Here is a 20,964-nt window from a genome sequence, read left to right on the forward strand (position 1 = left end):
AAAACATTGTGTCCTGGTCTTCTTGAGTAAATACAAGGCAGATGGTAATCTTAATTTTCTCTGGAAGCTCTATCTCTGAAACATGGGACAAAATAGATGTCAAAGTTCTAAGAATGACGGAATTCCTCCATGAGCTGCGTTTATCTCCAACTCTTTTCCCAGGGAGACACATACATAAAGCCCCCTTTAAGTTTAGCATGCCTTGTTTCTCATATCTTTCTAAGAGCATAGTGTTTATTTAGAATAAGCTTTCTAGTTGGTCTGCTAAGCTTTTTCCAAACATATAACATATAAACTAAGAAACACTTTTCCATTCCCACACGTGATGTTTGCCCAGTAAGTCTTGGTGAGATGACATTTTTGCTATTGCACCCTTTACTGACCAACGCAGGCATGGTCAGTTTTTAGAATTTTCAAATGCTTTCATGTAAAATGGTGAGTAATAATGATTATGCCTAAACTAACATCCCTTTCTCTGCTGCTAAACATAGTCACCTGGTGGTGTACGGTATGAACACAATGCTTGTATGGTTTCTCAGTGGTTCATCATTCTAGAATATCCTATAAGATTAACTAAATGTTTCATATTTATTTCATCTATCACCTCAGCTATAACATTTATGTCACTGTTTTTAAGTTGTTAAATTCTTAGAGGATAAAGACTATATCTGTTTAATTTTGTTTACAAAGAATAGCCATGCACAAACACCCCATAAATCCCCTTGTGATGAGCACAATCACAGCAGAGTTTATGGCAGGTTGGCTCCACTTCACCAGAGGTTCTGGAGGAGGAAACCGAGATATTCCCTGAAAGGCCATCAGGGACTACTGTGGGCACTCTCCTTTGACTTGCATTTACCTGCCAGGAAGATGATATCCTTTATCGTTTTACATGAAAGCATTTGAAAATTCTAAAAACTGACCACGCGTACCTTGGTCAGTTCAGGCTGCAACAGCAAAGTGCCACAGACTGGATGGCTGAAACAACATTTAGTTCTCACAGTTCTGGAGGAGAGAAGTCTGAGATCATGGTGTCAGCATGGACAGGTTCTGGTGAGGAACCTTCTCCAACTGTCTACTGATGACTCTCTCATCCTCAAAAGGTGGGAAGAAAAGCCAGCTAGTCCTCTGCCCTCTTCTTATAAAGGTTCTAATCCCGTTCCTGAAGTCTCCACCCTTATGGCCTAATGTCTTCCCTAAGGCCCCACCATCCAATACCATCTCATTATAATTAGGGTTTCAACACATGGCTTTTGGGGGGATACGCACATTCAGTTCATTGCAATGACCTTGCATAGACACGAAGACAGGTCAGGCATGTTTGAAATAACTCATAGTCTATAAAATCTCACACCAAAAATAACAGAGGGAGAAAAATTCAGAGCAGACCACTTAAAACCCTATGCACATTTGTAATCACAGCGCTAACTAAATAATAATGCATACCTCAGGGATAACTTGAAAAGCCCTGAGAGGCAGCTCAGTGTGACTGTGTCCATGCAGGTGTTTCTGGATGAAATCAGCACTCATGCTGGTGGACTTGGGGGGAACACCACCCTCCCCAATATGGGCTGGCAACATCCAATCCATTGAGGGTTCAAATAGAACCAAAAGGTAGAGGAAGGAGGAATTCACCCCTTTTTCTTCCTGCCTGCCTGAGCTGGGACACCAATCTCTTCCTGCCCTTGGACTAGGATTTAGACCCCTGGCTCCTCTGTTTCTCAGGCCTTCAGACTCAGACCAGAATCACACCACCAGCTTTCCCAAGTCTACAGCTTGCAGACAGTGGATTGTGGGATTTCTCAGCCTCCATAATCATCTGGGTCAATTCCTCATAATGAATCTCTCTCAATCTCTCTCTCTCTCTTGCTCTCTCTGTCTCTCTCTCCATATATGTACACATGGGTAAACAGACTCTAACTCTGCCAACTCAAATTCACTTGGATTCCAGAGACTGCCCAACAATTATACATTTCCCTACTCTTCAGTCATTTCATTTCACACCTTCTCTCCTATCTTGCAATTGCCCTCCCCACTCCTAACACTTACATATAACATCTCTCTGTTAACATCTCCACTTCATGCTTCCGGGAGACAAAAGCTGTTGGATAGGGCATCTCCACTTTCTAGCTCACAAACGTCCCACATACCCACAAACTTGCCTATATCCAAAGGAGGATGCACCCTCCCTAGAACCAGAGGCCAACTCCATCTCTCTGTTCAGAATTTCTTCTACATTTTCTTCTCCCTTTATACTAAGATACTTGTCATCGACACACACTATGCTCTGATATTCCCTTCTTTTTTTTTTTTTAGACAGAGTCTCACTCTGTCACCAGGCTGGAGTACAGTGGTGCGATCTTGGATCACTGCAACCTCTGCCTCCTGGGTTCTCCTGCGATTCTCCTGCCTGAGCCTCTGGCATGGCTGGGACTACAGGAGTGTGCTACCACACCCAGCTAATTTTTGTATTTTTAGTAGAGACAAAGTTTCACCATGTTGGCCAGGATGGTCTCAATCTCCTGACCTCGTGATCTGCCCACCTCGGCCTCTCAAAGTGCTGGGATTACAGGCGTGAGCCACGGCGCCAGGCCGATAGTCCCCAGTTTTTAAAGAACAAAACCTTCACTGACCTCCAGGTCCTGCTGTACTCCCACCCTTTCTCAGACAAACTTCTGAAAGAACAGAAATCTTAGATAATCCCATTTCCTTACCTTCCACTGGTTTCCAACCCATTCCCCAGGCTCTAATCTCTACTACTCTATCAAAAGAGCCTTATCAAGGTCATCAAAGCAATTCTTATTATCCTCATTTTTAAAACCAGGACACTGAGGCTCAAGAGAGATTACTAGGTTGAGACAGTAAAAACATACCTTCCCTTCAAGATATGCAAGAGCCCAGGGCTGCCCCAAGGCACTTTTTTCAGGATATTAAAGGCTTCATCTTCCAGGGACCCAACCCGTCTTTCCTCCCTTTTGTCATGCCCCTGCATTATCTAGCAAACACATTCCTTAGAATAGCTCATTGTTTCATTATTTTTAATTGAGAAAAAGGATCTTGCTTTGCCTATGAATGTTTTCAGCATTCACCACTTGGTGTAAATTATTTAATTGTTCCAACCACATGAGAATAGGTGGCTTTAGCCCCTTTGTACACATAAAAAAATTGTGGCTGAAAAAGAATAAAACCTTTCTCAACATCAGACAGATAACAAGCATCTCACTGTTTCTTAGTTGTTTCCATTAGATGATGACAAGATACGGGCATCACTTTGACAGATGTGACATGGTCCCATTATGTCCATGAGGTTGGAAAACCTAGAACTGATGCAAATTTGCTATGAGGAAATACCTCAGAAACTTGACTTATATTTTATAATGGAACTTTATAATGAGGATTTTAATTGTCAAGATATGATACTCAGTGTTGGTGATTAGGGCATCTTCCTTCCCTAGTTCTACTATGGAAGCCAAATTGGTAAGCATGAGGTATGGTAGAGAGTTATATGCTCACCCCATAACCTGTCTGGTTTTCTAGGCATATAGACATTGCACTCACTCAGTACTGCCCTTAACCTGGGCAAGAGGGGCTCTGCCTTAGGATCCATGCTCCATTCCAGCCTTGATCTAGCTGCACCATTTCCTTTAGAGTCAGGAGTCCAAAGGCCTAAGGCAAAGATGCCTACCCAAGCCTAGACTCTTTCTCCTAGGCTATGCTCCTGGTTCCCAGAACCATGGAATTCCTTGTCCAAAGAGCTTCAAGCCTGCTAACCAGGGACTGCACAGGCTCTTTCCCAGATCTGTGTTTTTAAGGATAGACTGTACTCCTGTTATATGCAACCCCTAAACCCAAGGGGTGGTCAAGGGGTTGCTGTTTGCCAGAGATGTGGACACAGCAGGCAGAGTGACCATAGAATAGTTAGAGAAGGTAAAACAGGCCAGGGCTTAGTAGCCAGCTTTCCCCCAGTACCATGTTCTAGAAGTAGACTCCAAGAAGTCCACATTCAAACAAGGTTTTCCAGCAAATATCAGGTGAATTGGTCAAGGAAAGATCTATTTTGGATTTGGTTGGTTAGCTTTGGACTTAATTGGTCTGCCTAATTTATATCTTATAAATATTTAGATGCATGGTAAAAGTGTTTCTATTTATATCCTGGCTTAAACTCTACTCCTTTAAAATTAGGTGGGGCATGAGATTCGTTCTAGGCTGTTAATAAAAAATTGATTATGGAGGGAAAACCATTGAACATTTCCTTTCTGAACCACAGCAGCTGAGAAGGCCAAGTGTCCTATAAAGTATACAATGACAAAGGTGGTACACCCACAGGCTTGAGTCTCTCTACGTGATGCAGTCTTCTGCAAATCCATGGTGGAGTTTACTGCAAGCAAAAAATAAACTGTTTTTGAATGAAGCCACTGAGGTTTAGGGATGGCTTGTTAGCACAATATAAAGTTAGCCCATCCTGACTGTTGGATTGAAATTGGTACCAGAAGTAGGGTGCTGTTTTAGCAAAAACCTAAAATATATGACCTTGGTTTAGTGGTCAGCAAGTAGTGAGGAAACTGATTTTAAGGGCCAGAAAGATAGTGATGTGTTTTATACAGTGGCAATGTATCTAGTAAAACATTTGCCTCTACTACTTTTGGAGGCAGATCTCCTGCCAAATGAACATGTAGCTCTAAAGAGGCAAGAAAAAAACAATTGAAATATGGTTGGGCAGGGTGGCTCACAATTCTAATCCTAGCACTTTGGGAGGCTGCGGCAGGCAGATCACTTGAAGTCAGGAGTTCGAAATCAGCCTGGCCAACGTGGTGAAACCCCACCTCTAGTAAAAATACAAAAAGTAGTTGGGTCTGGTGGCATGTGCCTGTAATCCCAGCTACTCAGGTAGCTGAGGCAGAAGAATTGCTTGAACCTGGGAGGTGGAGATTGCAGTGAGCCAAGATGCCACTGCATCTGGGTGACAAAGTGAGTGAGACTTGTTTCAAAAAAACAAAACCAAACCAAACCACACAATTGAAATGTTTATTGGTTATTACTGGCTTTCTTTGACAAAGTATTTCAAGAAAGAGCTGATCTCAGAAAAGAACTATCCAGTTTCCAAGAAGTGAAAGGGAATGAGGAGACTGCAGACATTTCAGATTTTGCAACTACAAAAATTAACTTCTTCTCCACCCCTACACTAACAGTTAAAGATAAGACTTTGAAGATCAAAAGCCCAGGAAAACTTTTTTTTAAACAAAATTGTCTCAGGATAAGGATACATAGTATATCCTCCATTAAATTGTTTCATGTGGATAAGATGACTAAGAGAATAGAGCAGATTAAAAGTGAAGCTTTCTAGTAGAAGCCAGCCAGTCCGAAGATAACTTCCTTTAGGACCAGAAAGACAGCTATGGGAGCCAGAATACAAATCAATGTAGCAAATCGGAAAACCAGGACCCATGCATGACAAAAGTAAATATTAGGCTGTGTTTTCTAGCACACAGAACTGATTGGGGACAAACAGATAAGAAACCTTCCAAATTTGGAGAGAACTGTGCTGCCAAAAAGAATAAGCTTATCAGCTGAAGTCTTAAAATGACCCTTTGGCCCCCAACCCTCTATATACCGGAAGTGGACAGAGAGAGTTGCTCAGTTCCCAAGTGAGGCAAATTCTCAAATGTCTACTTCATATGTAGCTAAGGAAAAAAAAAAGAAAAGAAAAGAAAAGAAAAGAACTCCCTAGGGGGTAGAGCCAGTGCTTCTAAAAATGATGAACAAGATGGTAGAATCAGGGACTAATCAAGAAGCATTTTACTCCCCAGGCTTCCTGGAATCTGGTGAAGGATTTCAAAACTGTTACGGACCAGAGACTCCCTAGAGTACACTGGTGAAATTTATAATTTGCAATGCTGGAAAGACTAGGTTTGGATCTTTATTATTTTGATAATCTCAGAAAGGTGTCAGAAAAACCAGCAATTTTCCTATATATTGTAGATTTTTAAATCTCACAGTGAATGCCATGCCCACACGTTCCACATTGTGTCCTCTGAGAATATGAACATCTTTCTCCCCTCCCCCCCACTGTTTAAAGGCAATTTTCCAGATTGCAGTTTTAAACATCTCTGAATGTGACAAGGTATTACAATTACAACGTATGACACTGATTTTACACTCCATAGAAACGCAGACAGATTTAACAAGGCAGCCCTACTTCACACTAGCTCTTGAAATCTCAAGTAGGAGCGAAATGAAACTAATGGTATTATAACTACTACTATTATTATTCGAACAAAAAAAAAAAAAAACATGGCAGATAATGAGAGACAGCAGTGTGACCACTGGAGCAGCTCATATTCAGTCCCAACATTTTATTCCTGCAAAACCCACTGTTACAGATTCAAATGTGTCCCCAAAATTTAAATGTTGAAAACCCAACTCCTAATGTGGACTGTATTTGGAGATAGAGCCATCAGGGAGGTAATTATGGTTAAATGATGTCTTAAGAGTGGGGCTCTAATCCAATTAAAATTCTCATTATAAATTCCCATTATAATACATGTCAGTTTCTGATGTATTTGCTCATAGCAAATTTGCATTAATTTCAAATTTTCTGACCTCATGGAGGTAATTGGACTATTTCACATCTCTCAAAGTGATGCCCTTATCTTACCATCATCTAATGGGAACAATTAAGTAACAATAAGATAGAACCATCAAAAAGGACAGGCACACTGTGCTCAGAATCCAAGTGATCGGAGGTCAAACGCTTGCTGCATTACTTATTAACTGTCTGATATTGGGAAAGGTTTCATTCTTTCTCAGCCAAAATTTTCTTATTTGTACAAAGGAGACAAAACTATCTATTCTCATGTTGTTCAGACAATTAAATAAAATAATTTACAACAAGTGGTCAATACGGAAAATATTCACAATAAAGCAGGGTCCCTTTCAATTTAACCTTAAACTAATAAAAAAGTTAAACTGTAGTGTTATGCAGATATTTATATGTATGTGTTGAGCTACACTTTTCGTATCATTCAATAAATGATGCATAATTTTTGGCTTTTGCTTTTTTTCTTATGGTGTTTCTAGTTTGTTGCTTTACTTTGGGAAAGGGGATAAATGTTAAACTAAACTGTTAATTTGAGGAGTAAGTTGAGCCTAGGAAACATGATTCTAAACTACAGAATTTCAATAGATTTCTATGCTTTCTGTTTATGTGTAAACCATTTTGGCTTAAGTTTCAAATTATGTTTACCTCCTGTAAATATCTGTTAAATAAATTTATGAATGTTTTCTAAGTTAAATATCTTTAAAAGCTATACTGTCATAAGATACTCATATCACTTAAAATTCAAATGCTATTATGATACATATGCTTACATAAAATGTTTCAAATCTGAAATATAAAGGTTGTTTTTATTTGCCTGAAGACTAAAGGAAGAAAGATCACCCTTTTTTAAACATTTCATAATATATTTTCCAGGGATGAAAGGGAAAATTTAACACTTGATGGGCTCAAATCTTAATTATAAAACAGAGGCTTTTGTTTCAAAGACTAGTAATAGTATTTCCATAAAATATCTATGTTACTGAATATATTAATGGTGGCCAGCCATAAAATTAAGGCAAACAGAACTGAAATCTAGACCTCTAATCTTTTTCCCAAATATCAAGGATAAAGGATGGTCAGAAGCCAACCAAAACAAAAAACTGTTTACCTAGTCACTTTCCCACCATTGTCCACTCTATTTTGAGACCTGCTGAGCCACATCTTCCTTTAAATTTTCTTGATTTAGGGTTTCGTTCTCTCCCAACTGCTATGATCACAATGGTGACACATAAAGAAGAAACACTGGGTGATTTGAGAGAACTTTAACAAGGTCTGGACATTTCTCTGACTAGGAAGTAGCTGACCCTATTATGCCTCTTATTAGGTGGATCTGGGAGAGTCCTATCACAGAGCTGTGATGTCTGCATGTATGATTACAAGCAAAAGTTGACCAAGAAGGCTTCAATGAGAAGTAGATGAAATTGAATCAAATGAATGTTTTTAAGCACCTCAAGCTCGTAAACAGAAAGTATGGCAAAGGCTGCCAGTTTTCTCTGATATTCATTCTTCCCTTTTTTCTTTGTAATATAATCTCTGAATTTTAAATGGACACATGACTCCTCAGCATAAGAACATTTCTTAATGTCCCTTGAAGATAAAGGTTGTCACGTTACTGACAGGATGTAGGCAGAAGTGTCATGTGCAGGTGCTGGGTACTGTCCTTGAAGCAGGAGCATAGTCTTATTTATTCCTTTGTTTTTTGTTTTGTTTTATTTTTTTTTCTGACTGAAATACAGACATCATAGGTAGAGTTTGGCTAGCCATCTTTGATCATGAGGTAGACAAACAGAACAAGGATACAGAACTTAGAGTTCAGAAACAGACACACATACTCAGGCATTTGATTTTCAACAAGGGCACTATGCATTTCAATGGAGGGGAAAAAAGGCCACAAAAGATTCCAGAGCAATTAAATTTCTACCCTGAAAAAATTAACCTTGGCCCTTATCTCACATCATACAGAAATTAATTTGAGATAGATGATGGAATGGTCACAGATCTAAATATTTTAAAAAATGGATATCTTCATGATTGTGGGATAGACAAAGATTTCTTAAACAGGACAAAAAACAAACTATTAAAAAACTGATAAACTGGATTTCATTAAGACACTAAAAAACAGCATTAAAAGATAAACAGAAAAGTCATAATCATCAAGGAAATGTAAATGAAAACCATGAGACCATGAAGCCATGAAATATCACCTGAAACTCACCAGAGGGCTTAACATGAAAAAGATGAACAATATCAAGTGCTGATGAAAATGTGCACTGCAACTACAAATCTTATTGCTAGCAAAAGCGTACACATACGCATTGAGTTTTGTAAACTGTTTATCTACCCTATGGTCTAACAATTCTAGTTTCAGATTTGTTCCTTGGTGAAATACTGAAAATGTTCACGAAAAGACATGTGAATGAGTATTCCCAGCAGGTCTATTTATAAGAACCCAAACTGGAACACACCCATATAGCTATTAACAGAATGGATAAACAAATTGTGGTATATAAACCACAATGAATTCCTACTTAGAAAAAAATACACAAAGAACCACCTATTGGTAGATGCATCAACACAGATGACTCTCAAAAATTTATGCTGAATAAATGCCAGACACAAAAGAGTACATCCTGTTTGGTTATACTTAAAATTCAAGAATAATTATACTTAAAAAATTAAAATTCAAGAATAATTTTAAGTATAATTTGGTTATACTTAAAATTCAAGAAAATAGGGAGACTTAGGTGGGAGGATCACTTGAGCCTGGCAGGTTGAGGCTGCTATGAACTGTCATCCTGTCATCATGCAACTGTACTCCAGCCTGGGTGAGAGTGAGATACCATCTCAGGGGCGAGGTGGGAAGGAACAGACAAAACTAACCTACAATGATGGACATCAGAAGAGTATGATCTGTTGGGGAGGTGCTGGCCAGGAGGTAGATGACAGAATTTTCTCCTTCTTGAGGGATGTAATAATCTCTATCTTGCTCTTGGTTGTAGCTACACAGGTACACATATATATACATAAACTCATCAAACTATATACTTGACTGGCAGTCTTCATATGTTTTTCTTCCCACCTACTTTATAGCTCAACAGAAGCAGAGAAAAAGTACTTTATGAAAGATAAGTAGGCTCTTTTTACCTTATCCATTGCCCAGCAAAGGTTATTAGGCAAATGTAAAATTTTCTACTTAAAACACCAAGCAAAGTGTGGCTAAACTTTACTGTTTTTCTTACCCCCAAATAAGCTAAAATTAGATTACTCAAACTTTATTCATTAGAATCAACAAAAACTTAGAAGGAAAGTCCAAAGAAAGTAGGAGTACACCAGTTAGTCCACAGCGACTATCATGGTCACCAAAGTGAAGATTCCATAGTATGCTGACAGTGAAAGCAAAGCTTTCATTGTGTATGTCATTTTCAGTGTGTGTTTTATCATAAATGCTTCTGTTCAGTAATTTTATTTAACTATTGCTTTATTTTTAGCATAAAGGCAGTACAGCATAGAAGAGCGAGCAAGGGCTTCGATTCAGACAAACCAGTTTTGCCACTTATTAACTATATGGTGTTAGGCAAGTTTCCTAATCTCTTTGATACTAAGTTTCTTCACAATTTAAGAGAGATAATAATACTTACTTTGCAAAATTGTAGCACAATTATAGTAGGTACTTTAGTGATAGCTATTTAGCAATTGCTCTTTATATGCAAAGTATCATGTCAGGCACTTGAACCCTATCTAAGAACCTGATCATCTGGAAAAGACATTTAGATAAAAAGATTGGTGATGAAAGCTAAGAATTTAACAAGGGCTATAGGTTATAAATTATAGGGTTTCCATCTAGCTAGTAGGGTTGTAGAGTGAATATTCTCTGAATAGAGCCTGGAAAATTGTTAAAAATTAATTGGGGAGAAAATTTAAGACAGAGGAAATGGCACAAATAAGAACACAGCTGCAAAGGCAGGAGAGTGAACCCTTTAGGGGCTGCTGAGTGGTCAGGACCACCTGTACCACTGGATTAGTTTTGAGAAATCAGAGAAGAGGCCAATGAAGTAGTTAGGACCAGACAAAAGAGTACCACTGTCAAGCTAAGAAGCCAAGAACCTCATAAGTACTAGGATGCCACTAAAGGGCTTTTTTCAGGGAACTGACCCCAGGGGTCAGTATACATGATACAAAGCGAAGAAAAGTCAATATAGGGAAAAATAGCATAGGATGACAAGGGCCTAAACCAAGGTGCTGAGGGGAGTGAAAGAAACAGAAAAGAAATACATTAGAAAGTTTAAATATTTTTTCCTGTATTTCAGAATGCAAATAGAAGAGAAAGTTCAAAAACTTTTTTTAAAAAAAGGATCATTGAGTTTCCCTGAATGATACAAATAGCCCTTCCTTCAACTTCAAGATGATCCTAACTGACCCCTAAGCTCCTGAAGAGCAAAGATATGCCCCTAAGCCAACAAAACACAATGCCTGGCATAGAAAATGCTCAGTACAGCACTGGTGAATGAATCTTTCAAACTATTCCAAATACTGAAATCTCCACACACAAATAATACAATGTATTAATGATGTAATATGAAACACATAAGAAAAGCTAAAATCACTTTTCCATTTTGTTTAGCGGCCATTTTCCACAATACATGCCAAGTTCTGAATTTGCTCACACAAGAGCTCTCTCTATCTGTAAGCTTATCAAAAGACTCAGATATAAATCGCTCCAGAAAGTTGGGAATGTTGCCACCTCAGTTGCTAACTCCTGTGTAATGTTGTTCTAGGAATCCATCATTCATCATGTCCTTTGCTATAACAAAAAAACAGTCACTTTATGACTCATGAATATTACATGAAAAAAAAACTAAAACAGTAAATTAAATCCAAATCATGTAAATAAATATGTGTAAGGTTACTTAAAAGTACAAGATGATTTAGTAATTAATTTACTTATTACAATAATTTAAAATAACCTAACACTAAGAAATGAAGAAAAAATGAGTGCTTCCCAGGACTAAGCACAATTCTTACCCCTTTTTATGTATTAACTCATTTAATTCTCTCAACAACCTTTTAGGTAGATACTTGTACCTAAATTTCACAGATGAGAAAACTGAAATACAGAGAAGTAACTGCCCAAGATTATATTACATGGCAGCAGAGGAGCAGAACTAGGAATTGAATACAAGCAATCTGGCCTCAGAGTCCAGTTGATTCAGAAAAAAAATAATACAATACAATTTATGATATAAAACTCTGAAAGAACTAGAAGGAGAAGAGAACTTTAAACATCCAGCAACAACATCATACTAAGCTTCAGTGCTACAGAAGTATTCTCAGGGAGTCAGGAACAAAACAATGCCCATCATCAGCACCGCTATTCTTCATTGTACTGGGGGTCCTGGCCAGTGAAATTAGACACAAGCAAAAGAGTAAGAGATATGAAGATCAGAAGGAAAAGAAAAAAAATCATTTCTTGCAAATTATTTAGTTATGTAAGTGAAAAATATAATATTATTTATGAAGTAATAACTAGCTGGTTAGAAAACAGGAAACTAAGAGAAATTATTCACAATAGTAACAAAAATCATCAGGACCTAGAAATAGAGTAACAAAATATGTACAAGTCCTTTATATCATATCATTGAAGGACACAAAAAGGGCATGTGAGATAAATGAAAAAATGCAATGTGGCAAATATGCTCTTTTTTCTCATATTAATCTATAAATTCAAAGCCATTTCTATAAAAATCCCAACAGGACATTTTGGGAAACTTTATAAGTAGGTACTAAAACTCATATGGACTAGAATAGGTCCCAAAATAGCCAACTCATTAAGAAGAAAAAAGAAGGCTTGTGCCCTATGACATATCAAAATCATTATAGAGTTATCTTAGGAAGATTTGTTCAGGCATTATGGAAAGCTAGATATTCTAAAACAAACAAAACCTTGTAATACTTGCAAAGCTCTAAGGAATACTGGGAAAACATCCTTTAAAATGTCAGATATTTGTAATTTTTCATGCCATCAAACTAAGAAAAGTCATAATTTCAATAGATGCAGAAAAATCATTTGACAAAATTAAAAATCCAGTATACATACATATAATTACTAGCTCTGTTCCCAGAGGGCCAAGAAGTAGTAACAGCTCAGTAGCAGCAAGGACACCTAAGCACACAGATCTTGGTTTCTAATACCATCCTCCAATAAAAGGAATCAAGACATTTTGGAGAAATGACTGATTCTAAGGCTGAGGAAGAGAAAATACTAAATAAGCCTGGAGCATCTCATAGTGCCAGACAGTAAGGAAATGGTAAACAATTAACTTTTTTTAAATGGGGATATTTCAAACGGACAAAAGAGCCAACCTGAAAAAAGTCCCAATGCCAAAGCCAGAACGGTTAAGAAATATAAAAATGATAATAGATTATAGCTCAAAGATTAAAATAAACATCCATGAATATACATGGATATAAATAACTGACTGAATAATAAGTCAATGGGAGAAAAGGGACCAATCTTACTTAGAGAAGAATTCCTGTTAATAAATGTAGAAACAAGAAAGAAAATGGAAAATCACCATTAGAATACCACAATAATAATTGCTACAGGCAAGATCCATTGAACACTAAAATTATTGGGCAAAACGTTAAAGAGAAATAGAATATTTGTAGTACATCAAAATATTAATCACTGTTGTGGTTTTAACATATGTCCACAAATTATTTGATACCCTTCCCTTTTCTTGACTGTGGGCTTTCTTCTAACAAATAGACTATGGAAAAGGGAAAAAAGTAATGTGACAGTAAGAAACCCTGGCAGACCCCATCTTGCCATGTGATCAAAGTTCTCATCATCAGTTGATGTGGCCATCATATGCTGCCATAAGTGATGCAATGGGAAGGGCACAACAGCTCTGTAATATTCTTCTTTCAAAATCTATAATCTCAGTCTAATTCTGAGAAAACATCAGATAAATCCAAATTAAGGTGCATTTTTTTTTTTTTTTGAGGTGGAGTCTCGTACTCTGTCACCAGGCTGGAATGCAGTGTCATGATCTCGACTCACTGCAGCCTCACGAGTTCAAGCGATTTTCCTGCCTCAGCTTCCCAAGTAGCTGGTACTACAGGCATGCACTTCCACGTCCAGCTAATTTTTGTATTTTTAGTAGAGACGAAGTTTCACTATGTTGGCCAGGATGGTCCCAATCTCTTGATCTCGTGATCTGCCCTCGGCCTCCCAAAGTGCTGGGATTACCGGCATGAGCCACCATGTCCAGCCTGAGGTGCATTTTACAAAACACACGACTCTTCTAAAGTGACAATATATGAAAGACTAAGAAACCATCACAGATTGGAGTAAACGAGGAAGACATGAAAACTAAATGCCATGTGATGCATAGATTAGATCCTGAAATAAAAAAAGAACATTAGAGAGGAAAACTGTGGTAATCTGAATAAAGTCTATAGTTTCATTAACACTATTGTGCCAATGCCAGTTTCTTAACTCTGGTACTTCACAAGGGTTATGTAAGATGTTAACATGAGAGAAAACTGGGTGAAGGGTATACAAAAACACTACACTATCTTTGCAATTCTTGTAAATCTAAAATTATTTCAGAATGTAATGAATTTGAAAATTCAGTACTCATTTGTGAAAGCAATTCTCAATTAACTAGAAACAGAAGAAAATTTCCTCAATCTGGTAAAGAGGATCTACAAAAAAAAGTACAGTAATAGTGAAATGTTGAGGTATTCTCCCCTTAAGATGAGGAAAAAGTAAGGCTATCCATTGTTAATACTTCTGTTACTGTTAAATATTGTTCTAGAGGTCCCAGCTAGTGCAATAAGGCAAGAAAAGGAGAAAAAGAGAATAGAGATTGTAAAAGCATAAACTTTTTTTCAGATGACATGACAGCACATTCTAAAAAAACAGACAAACAAAAACCCAAATCTGTATACTATCAGAATTATAATTAAATTTAGCAAAGGCACAAAATACAAGATCAATATATAAAAATCAATTTTATTTCCCTACGCTAGCAAGATGTTTGGAAAATAAAACTGGGGGAAAAAAACTCCACCACTTACAACAGCATCACAAAAACATTAAATGCCTAGAAATAAGTTAAACAATGTGTAAGTCCTCTACACCAAAAATACAGAGCAATGTATTGTATTTGTATTATGGAAAGACTTTTTTTTAAATGGACATTGACAAGCACATCCTGAAATTTATATGGAAATGCAAAGCACTTCAATAGTCAAAACAGTTGTTTTAGAACTGTAAATTTGGAGGGTTTACAGTACCATGTCTAGACTTACCATAAACTACAGTAATTAAAAAAGTATAGGTGATTAAAGAATGGATGATTAGTCCAAGTGGAACAGATTAGAGTCCAGAAACAGACCCAAATATATGACCATTCATTTCTCAACAAAGTCCCAATGCAATTCAATGGGAAAAGAATGGTGTGTTTTATTTCAATTAATGTGTAGAGTAGATGAATGTCCATATAGAATAGAACATAAATCTTGATCCCTACCTCACACCATACATAAAATCAACTGGTGATAATCACAGACCCAACAGCTAAAACTGTGAAGCTTCTGGAGGAAAACAAAGGCAAATGTCTTCAAAACCTTGAGGGTGGGCAAAAACATGGGTGGGAAGAAAATTTTATAGGTAGGATGCAAAAAAGCACTAACTTCCACTCCCTTCCCCTTTTGCCCACTCCTAAATCCTGATAAACCAAACTTCAAGGAATAATTCTGCTCCTCAAAAGGTAATATTAAGAGAATAAATGGGCAAACTTCAGGGTAGAAAATACCTGCAAACATGTACCCAACAAAGGTTTCCTATCCAGATTAGATTAGGAATTAAAAATCATTACCAAAAAGATAACCTAATTTTTTTAAATGGGCAAAATATTTTAATAAGCATGTCACAAAACAAATCTAAATGGCCGATTGAGATATTTTATGATGTTCAACATTATTAATGTTTATCGAAACACAACCAACCTATCAAAGATCATCAATTCAACTCCTTGGTATATAGCTGAGAGATATATGTCTACCAATGGAAGTTTGAAGAACATTCATCACAATTTAATTCTTAACAGCTCAACAATGAAAACAACTCAAATGTTAACCGACAAGAAAATGAATAAGTAAATTGCTTGTATTATATATACACATAATGCAATATTATAGAACAGGGGTCAACAGATTTTTTTCTGTAAATGATCACGTGGTAAATAGTTAAGGCTTTGTGGGCCATATGGCCTCTGCAATAACTACTCAACTCTGCCAAATGGGCATAGCTATGTTCCAATAATTTCTTTTTTAAAGATGGGGTCATCTCACTCTGTCACCCAGGCTGCAGGGCTGTGTCATTATAGTTCCCTGTAAGCTCAAACTCTTGAGCTCAAGAGATTCTCCTGCCTCAGGCTCTTGAGTGGCTAGGATTATAGACAGGAGGCATGGAACCAAGCCCAATAACATTTTATACACGAAAACATGCACTGGGTTGGAAGTGACCCATAGGCCATAGTTTGCCAATCCTTGATATAAAGCAAAAATAAAAACAAACAAAAATACACATATATACAACATGGATGAATACAATATGAACAAAATAATAAACTGTATGACTCCATTTACATGAAGTTTGAGAACACTTGAAAATAATCCATGGTCACAGATATCAGGACAATAGTTGACTACGGAAAGCAAGTAGCTCCTTTGATAGGAAGGGCAGAAGGAATGAAAATGTTTTATATGTTTATCCGTGTAGTAATTACAAAGGTAAATACATATGTAAATTTCATCAAGCTACACACTTTATTTTTGTTGTTGTACGTAAATTATAGCTCATTTAAAGAAAAAAAGAGAATTATACAAAGATCAGAATATAGAACTAAAACAATTATCTAGACTTCAACATGGATAAAAAATATATATTAAATACATTAAACCTACCTTAAAAGATGTGGGTGATAGAGTAAGGAAGTCTAACAGAAGTCTAATTGTAACTCCTAAAGGAAAGAATAGAACAAAAATGGGTGAAAACAAAGAAATAAAGATAAAATTTTCCTGAATTGATGAAACATAAACCTTAGCATATTTTATTTATATATATAAATTTATATGAATATATTTAATTTCTATGTAAACTCTATAGTGAGATTATACATATAATCTATATATAAAGTGTATGTATGTATGTATACATATTACACATATATGCACACCTATATACCTTGCCCCAAAAGTCTCTGAGTACAAATTATTCTTGATGGCACAAGGAACAGTTAAAACCATAAAGCAATTCTAGAATTTCAAAGAATTGGTAGCATTGACATGTATGCTGACTACAGTGCAAATGAGAAATCAGTAACAAAAGGATAACTCACAAAACCTTCCACATTGGAACTAGACTACTTTCTACAAATCTCTTAGGGGAAGAAAAAATATCACATGAAAACATTTTAAATTCTTAGAACTGAACAATGTGTTACATACAAAGCAATAGTAAATGAAGATCTGCAGTATTTTCAGATGAGGAATAAACCAGGATAAAGAGCCTGGAAATAAGCCCAAGCATATCTGGGTACTGTAAGTGACAGAAGTGGCACTGCTAATCACTGATATTGAGACAATTAGCTTTTCACATGGGAACCCGAAAATGAATTAAGCTCGATCTCACAACATAAACAAAATATATACATCTAAACATGTACATATCTCAGGTAACTTAAAGAACGAAATGTGGACAAAACAAAAAATCTTAGAAAAATATTCAGAATATATTTCATTAATAGTAGAGAAGAATATCTTAAGACAAAAAGCACAAAGATTAATGTCCATAGTTTACTATCTGCAAGTATATAACCAACAAATATTTATAGTCAGAATGATTTCCAATAGAAATTTCTGCAGTGATGGAAATATTGTTGTATAATATGGTATAATGTAAAATGTATAACATAATAAAATATAAAAGTCTTATGTGGCTACTGAGCACTAGGAATGTGGCCTAGAAGAATGGAGGAACAAAAATTATTGAGGTAAATACAACATGTTAGCATTTGAAAACCCTGAAAGTGTGTAAAGTTCTGTGATTTTTTAATATACTTTTTAGTGTTTCACTTTTCGCAACAGAATTTGATTTTAGCTTAAATTACTATATAAAATATTCCGGTTGTGTACAAAATATGTAAATGTGACTTTTGAGAATGCAAACACAGCAAATGATATTTTCTTCTAAATACTTTTTGAAATATAGTAAGTTATAAGAATATATAAAGACTAATTTAACAAATTCTGATATGTCCACCATGGAATTTATGAAAGAAAACATTACCGACAAGTTCCCTCTGTACACCTCCCTGAGCAAGATTTTTTTTTTTAATTTTATAAAAAGAAGCCAGGAAATATGAATAACAGTCGTAGAGCTCTAGCCTCAGGCTTCATTTTGTAACACCCATATTTTAATATTTGGGGGAAATGTGACATTCTAACCTAGTGTGTATCATTTAACAAAGAGTTACAAAGTAAACACCCATGTAACTGTTGCCCAGGTCAGGCGATAAAGCATCTCTGAGCCCTTGACCTTCCTTCGCCGCCAGGAGATGACCATTAGCTTGACTTTTTTTCTTTTAATGCCTGTATGTGCGTTCCTAAACAATAGCTTTGCTCCACCACGTTCTAAATTTTACATAGATGATATCACACCGCATTCTTCAGCAACTTTTTTTTTTTTTTTGGTTCAATACTGAAAGGCATTTGTGTTGAAACACAAAAATACTTCGTTGGCCACTGTACAGTGTGCCCTTTTTATGAGTGGTGTATCATGTATCTTTTTCCTTCAGGTGGGCATGATGGCGGCTTCCAGTTTTCTGGTTTTGCAGTCAACCTTCTTGTACACGTCTGTTTGTGGGCATGTATGAAAATGTATCTAGGGCAGTGGCTTTCAAACTTTTTTGACCATGACTCATACTAAAGAATGACGTTTTACATCATGACACACATTTGTGTATGCATGAAACTGAGGAGAGGGGGAGAGATTCATAAAGAAAACACTCTATGACCTTAGAGACGCTGATGTTCGATTCTCCGTCTGTGTTTTACAAATTCTGATCATCCACTTAAATGACTTTACGACCCATTAAAATGAACTTCAAGTTCTGAAAAACATTGTTCTAAAGGGAGAACATCCAGACTTGCGACTGCTGGATCAGGAAACATGGATATCGGACGTCGTCAACTTTTCCAGATCCTTAACTGTTAAATGTTCTTATCTAAGCATATATAAATTTACCACTATTTAACTTCAGAGTGAAAAGCGTGAAACATCAGAGAACATTTTATCTTTTCCCTCGGTCATTAAACAATATCAATCACTTACCATGTGCTAAGTAAGCAGCCTCTGGGCCCAGCGAGACCGATGAGTTAATACGTGGAAGGGCTACGGGAGAGGACTTAGGGGACCCAGGACCTCAGTGAGGCCCCAGAAAGCACCCGAGATGGGCCTCTGATCCTGCCTGGGAGGGAGGGGTTAGAGGATTCCTGGAAGAAGGAGGACCTAAGCTGGGTGTTTCTATTTTTGATTTTTATTGGTTTCCTAAAACATGAAAGTAACACATTTTATGAAAACAAAATATTCAAAATACAGAAGTACATTCAGTAAAAGGTAGAAACCCCCACTCCGCCCTGAAAGTTGAGTGCGGAGAGTAAGCAAGTTGCATCATCTGCTGTCCCGATCTAGGAAATGTTTAGGAGCCCACATTTTAAAATACTTTTAAGAGTATGTCTGATTACAGTCGATAATACTAGAGCATCAAAATAATCATATTTTCCATAATAGACGAAAGTGCAAACAGTTACTGTCTAGTCCCACTATTACTTTCAACAGACTTTTGCTTCTTTTCCTCGTTCTGTTTTTTTTCCCGGCCCGTTGGCGAGGCTAGAGCGCCAGGTTGTTAAGAACCGGGTCTACGGACCGCATACCAGACACGCGCGAACCCTCCGGCGGCGGCGGCCCGGGGGGCGGCGGGACTCGCGGTGGGACGCTCTGGGTTGCGGGTGACGATCTGCGGGGTCCCGTACCCTGCCCCGCGGAGCCCGGACCCACACGTAGGCAGCGCGGCAAAGGCACACCCTCCTCGCGGCCGCGAGCCCAGAGCCGTCCTCGCAGCGCCGCGCGGCAACGCGCGGCAACGCTCGGCCACCGCCGCCCCTGCCCGCCCGCCGCGGCCGCGAGCACCCGGCCACCTACCCTGCGGGCGACGACCCCCGGAGCTCAGGCGAGGCCGTTCCAGCGCGCTGCCTCCGCGGCCATGACGGACCCGGGGAAGCGCCCCGCGCGCCAAGGCCCCCCGCTGCTGCTGGGCTGCGAGCTCGGCTGCCCAGTCCGTCTGTCCAGCGCCCGCCGCGAGAGTGAGTCCAGAGCACGCCCGGCCGTGTCTAAATCAAGGCTTGGGGCGGTACCAACGGGCTGAATGACAAATGGCAGATGCTGTGGGCTTTGCCGCCCGCGGCAGCCAAGAGGATGGCTGCAACGAGGAGGCCGTGCGCAGGCGGGGCGGGGAGCCGGAACGGCGCGGCCTTGAGGAGGGCGCTGGGGCCCCTCGCGGGGGCGTCACGTGGCAGGAGGAGGCCCCGCGGGGGAGCCAGGGGTCGGCGGCTGGCGCGGGGGGAGCAGAGCGGCACCCACAGGCCCGGCCGGCCGGGTCACCAGAGCCAAGGTCGCCCAGGTACGGCGCTGGCGCAGGTAGACCCGAGCCAGCCCGGGGCCGTGGCGGAGCCTGCCCGCCGGAGTCTCTGCCAGGATGGGCCGCCCCAGCCCAGGCACACACACGAGAAACGCCACAGATGCGGGGACGCGGCCATAGGCCAAACTAACTTACCCCGGTGCTGGTGGCGCCCAAGTGCGGCTGCCCCAAACGTGAGCACTGACCGTGCGCCACGCACTGTCCTGAGCACTTCGCAGGTAAATACGTGTAATCCTCACGGCAGTGCTGGGAGAAACACCCGTTGCGCAGCTGAAGAAACGAAGACGCAGAAAGGGGAGACACAAGTAATTTTATGATTATGGGATCATACTGTGTCTGCTTCATATAATTTCAAATTTTTTAATGTTATTGGAATTTCCATAAAATACAGAAGGGAATCTCTTTTGCTTTCTTCCCTGCAAGACGAGCTTTTTAAAGGCCTATGAACATAACGTAAAAAGGTTGAGAGGTGTAAGGAGTTCACTACATGTTTCAAGTTTAGACAGGCTCACAGCTCTGAAAGATGAGGTTAATTAGCATCATGCACCTCCACCCGCTTTCACCCCCCGCCTCTCAATTTCCATTACTTCTATTACA

General features: G+C 38.6%; 1 protein-coding gene across 13 annotated transcripts in view; it reads right to left on the reverse strand.

Annotated features, from left to right (window-relative positions):
• Positions 1–20,620, reverse strand: part of PLAGL1 (PLAG1 like zinc finger 1) — a 67,659-nt gene extending 47,039 nt beyond the window's left edge. For 12 of the 13 annotated variants that reach the window (XM_017517734.1, XM_017517739.1, XM_017517732.1 and 9 more), the window contains exons 1-2: positions 19,872–20,492; positions 16,574–16,629 (exon numbers count right to left, since the gene is read on the reverse strand). The gene's annotated coding sequence lies outside the window, so the exon portion shown is untranslated. The other variant, XM_017517730.2, reaches the window with a different exon arrangement.
• Between the last annotated feature and the right edge of the window lie 344 nt (positions 20,621–20,964).

Source organism: Cebus imitator, unplaced genomic scaffold, assembly GCF_001604975.1.
Source record: "Cebus imitator isolate Cc_AM_T3 unplaced genomic scaffold, Cebus_imitator-1.0 Scaffold642, whole genome shotgun sequence".
Taxonomy (NCBI): domain Eukaryota; kingdom Metazoa; phylum Chordata; class Mammalia; order Primates; family Cebidae; genus Cebus; species Cebus imitator.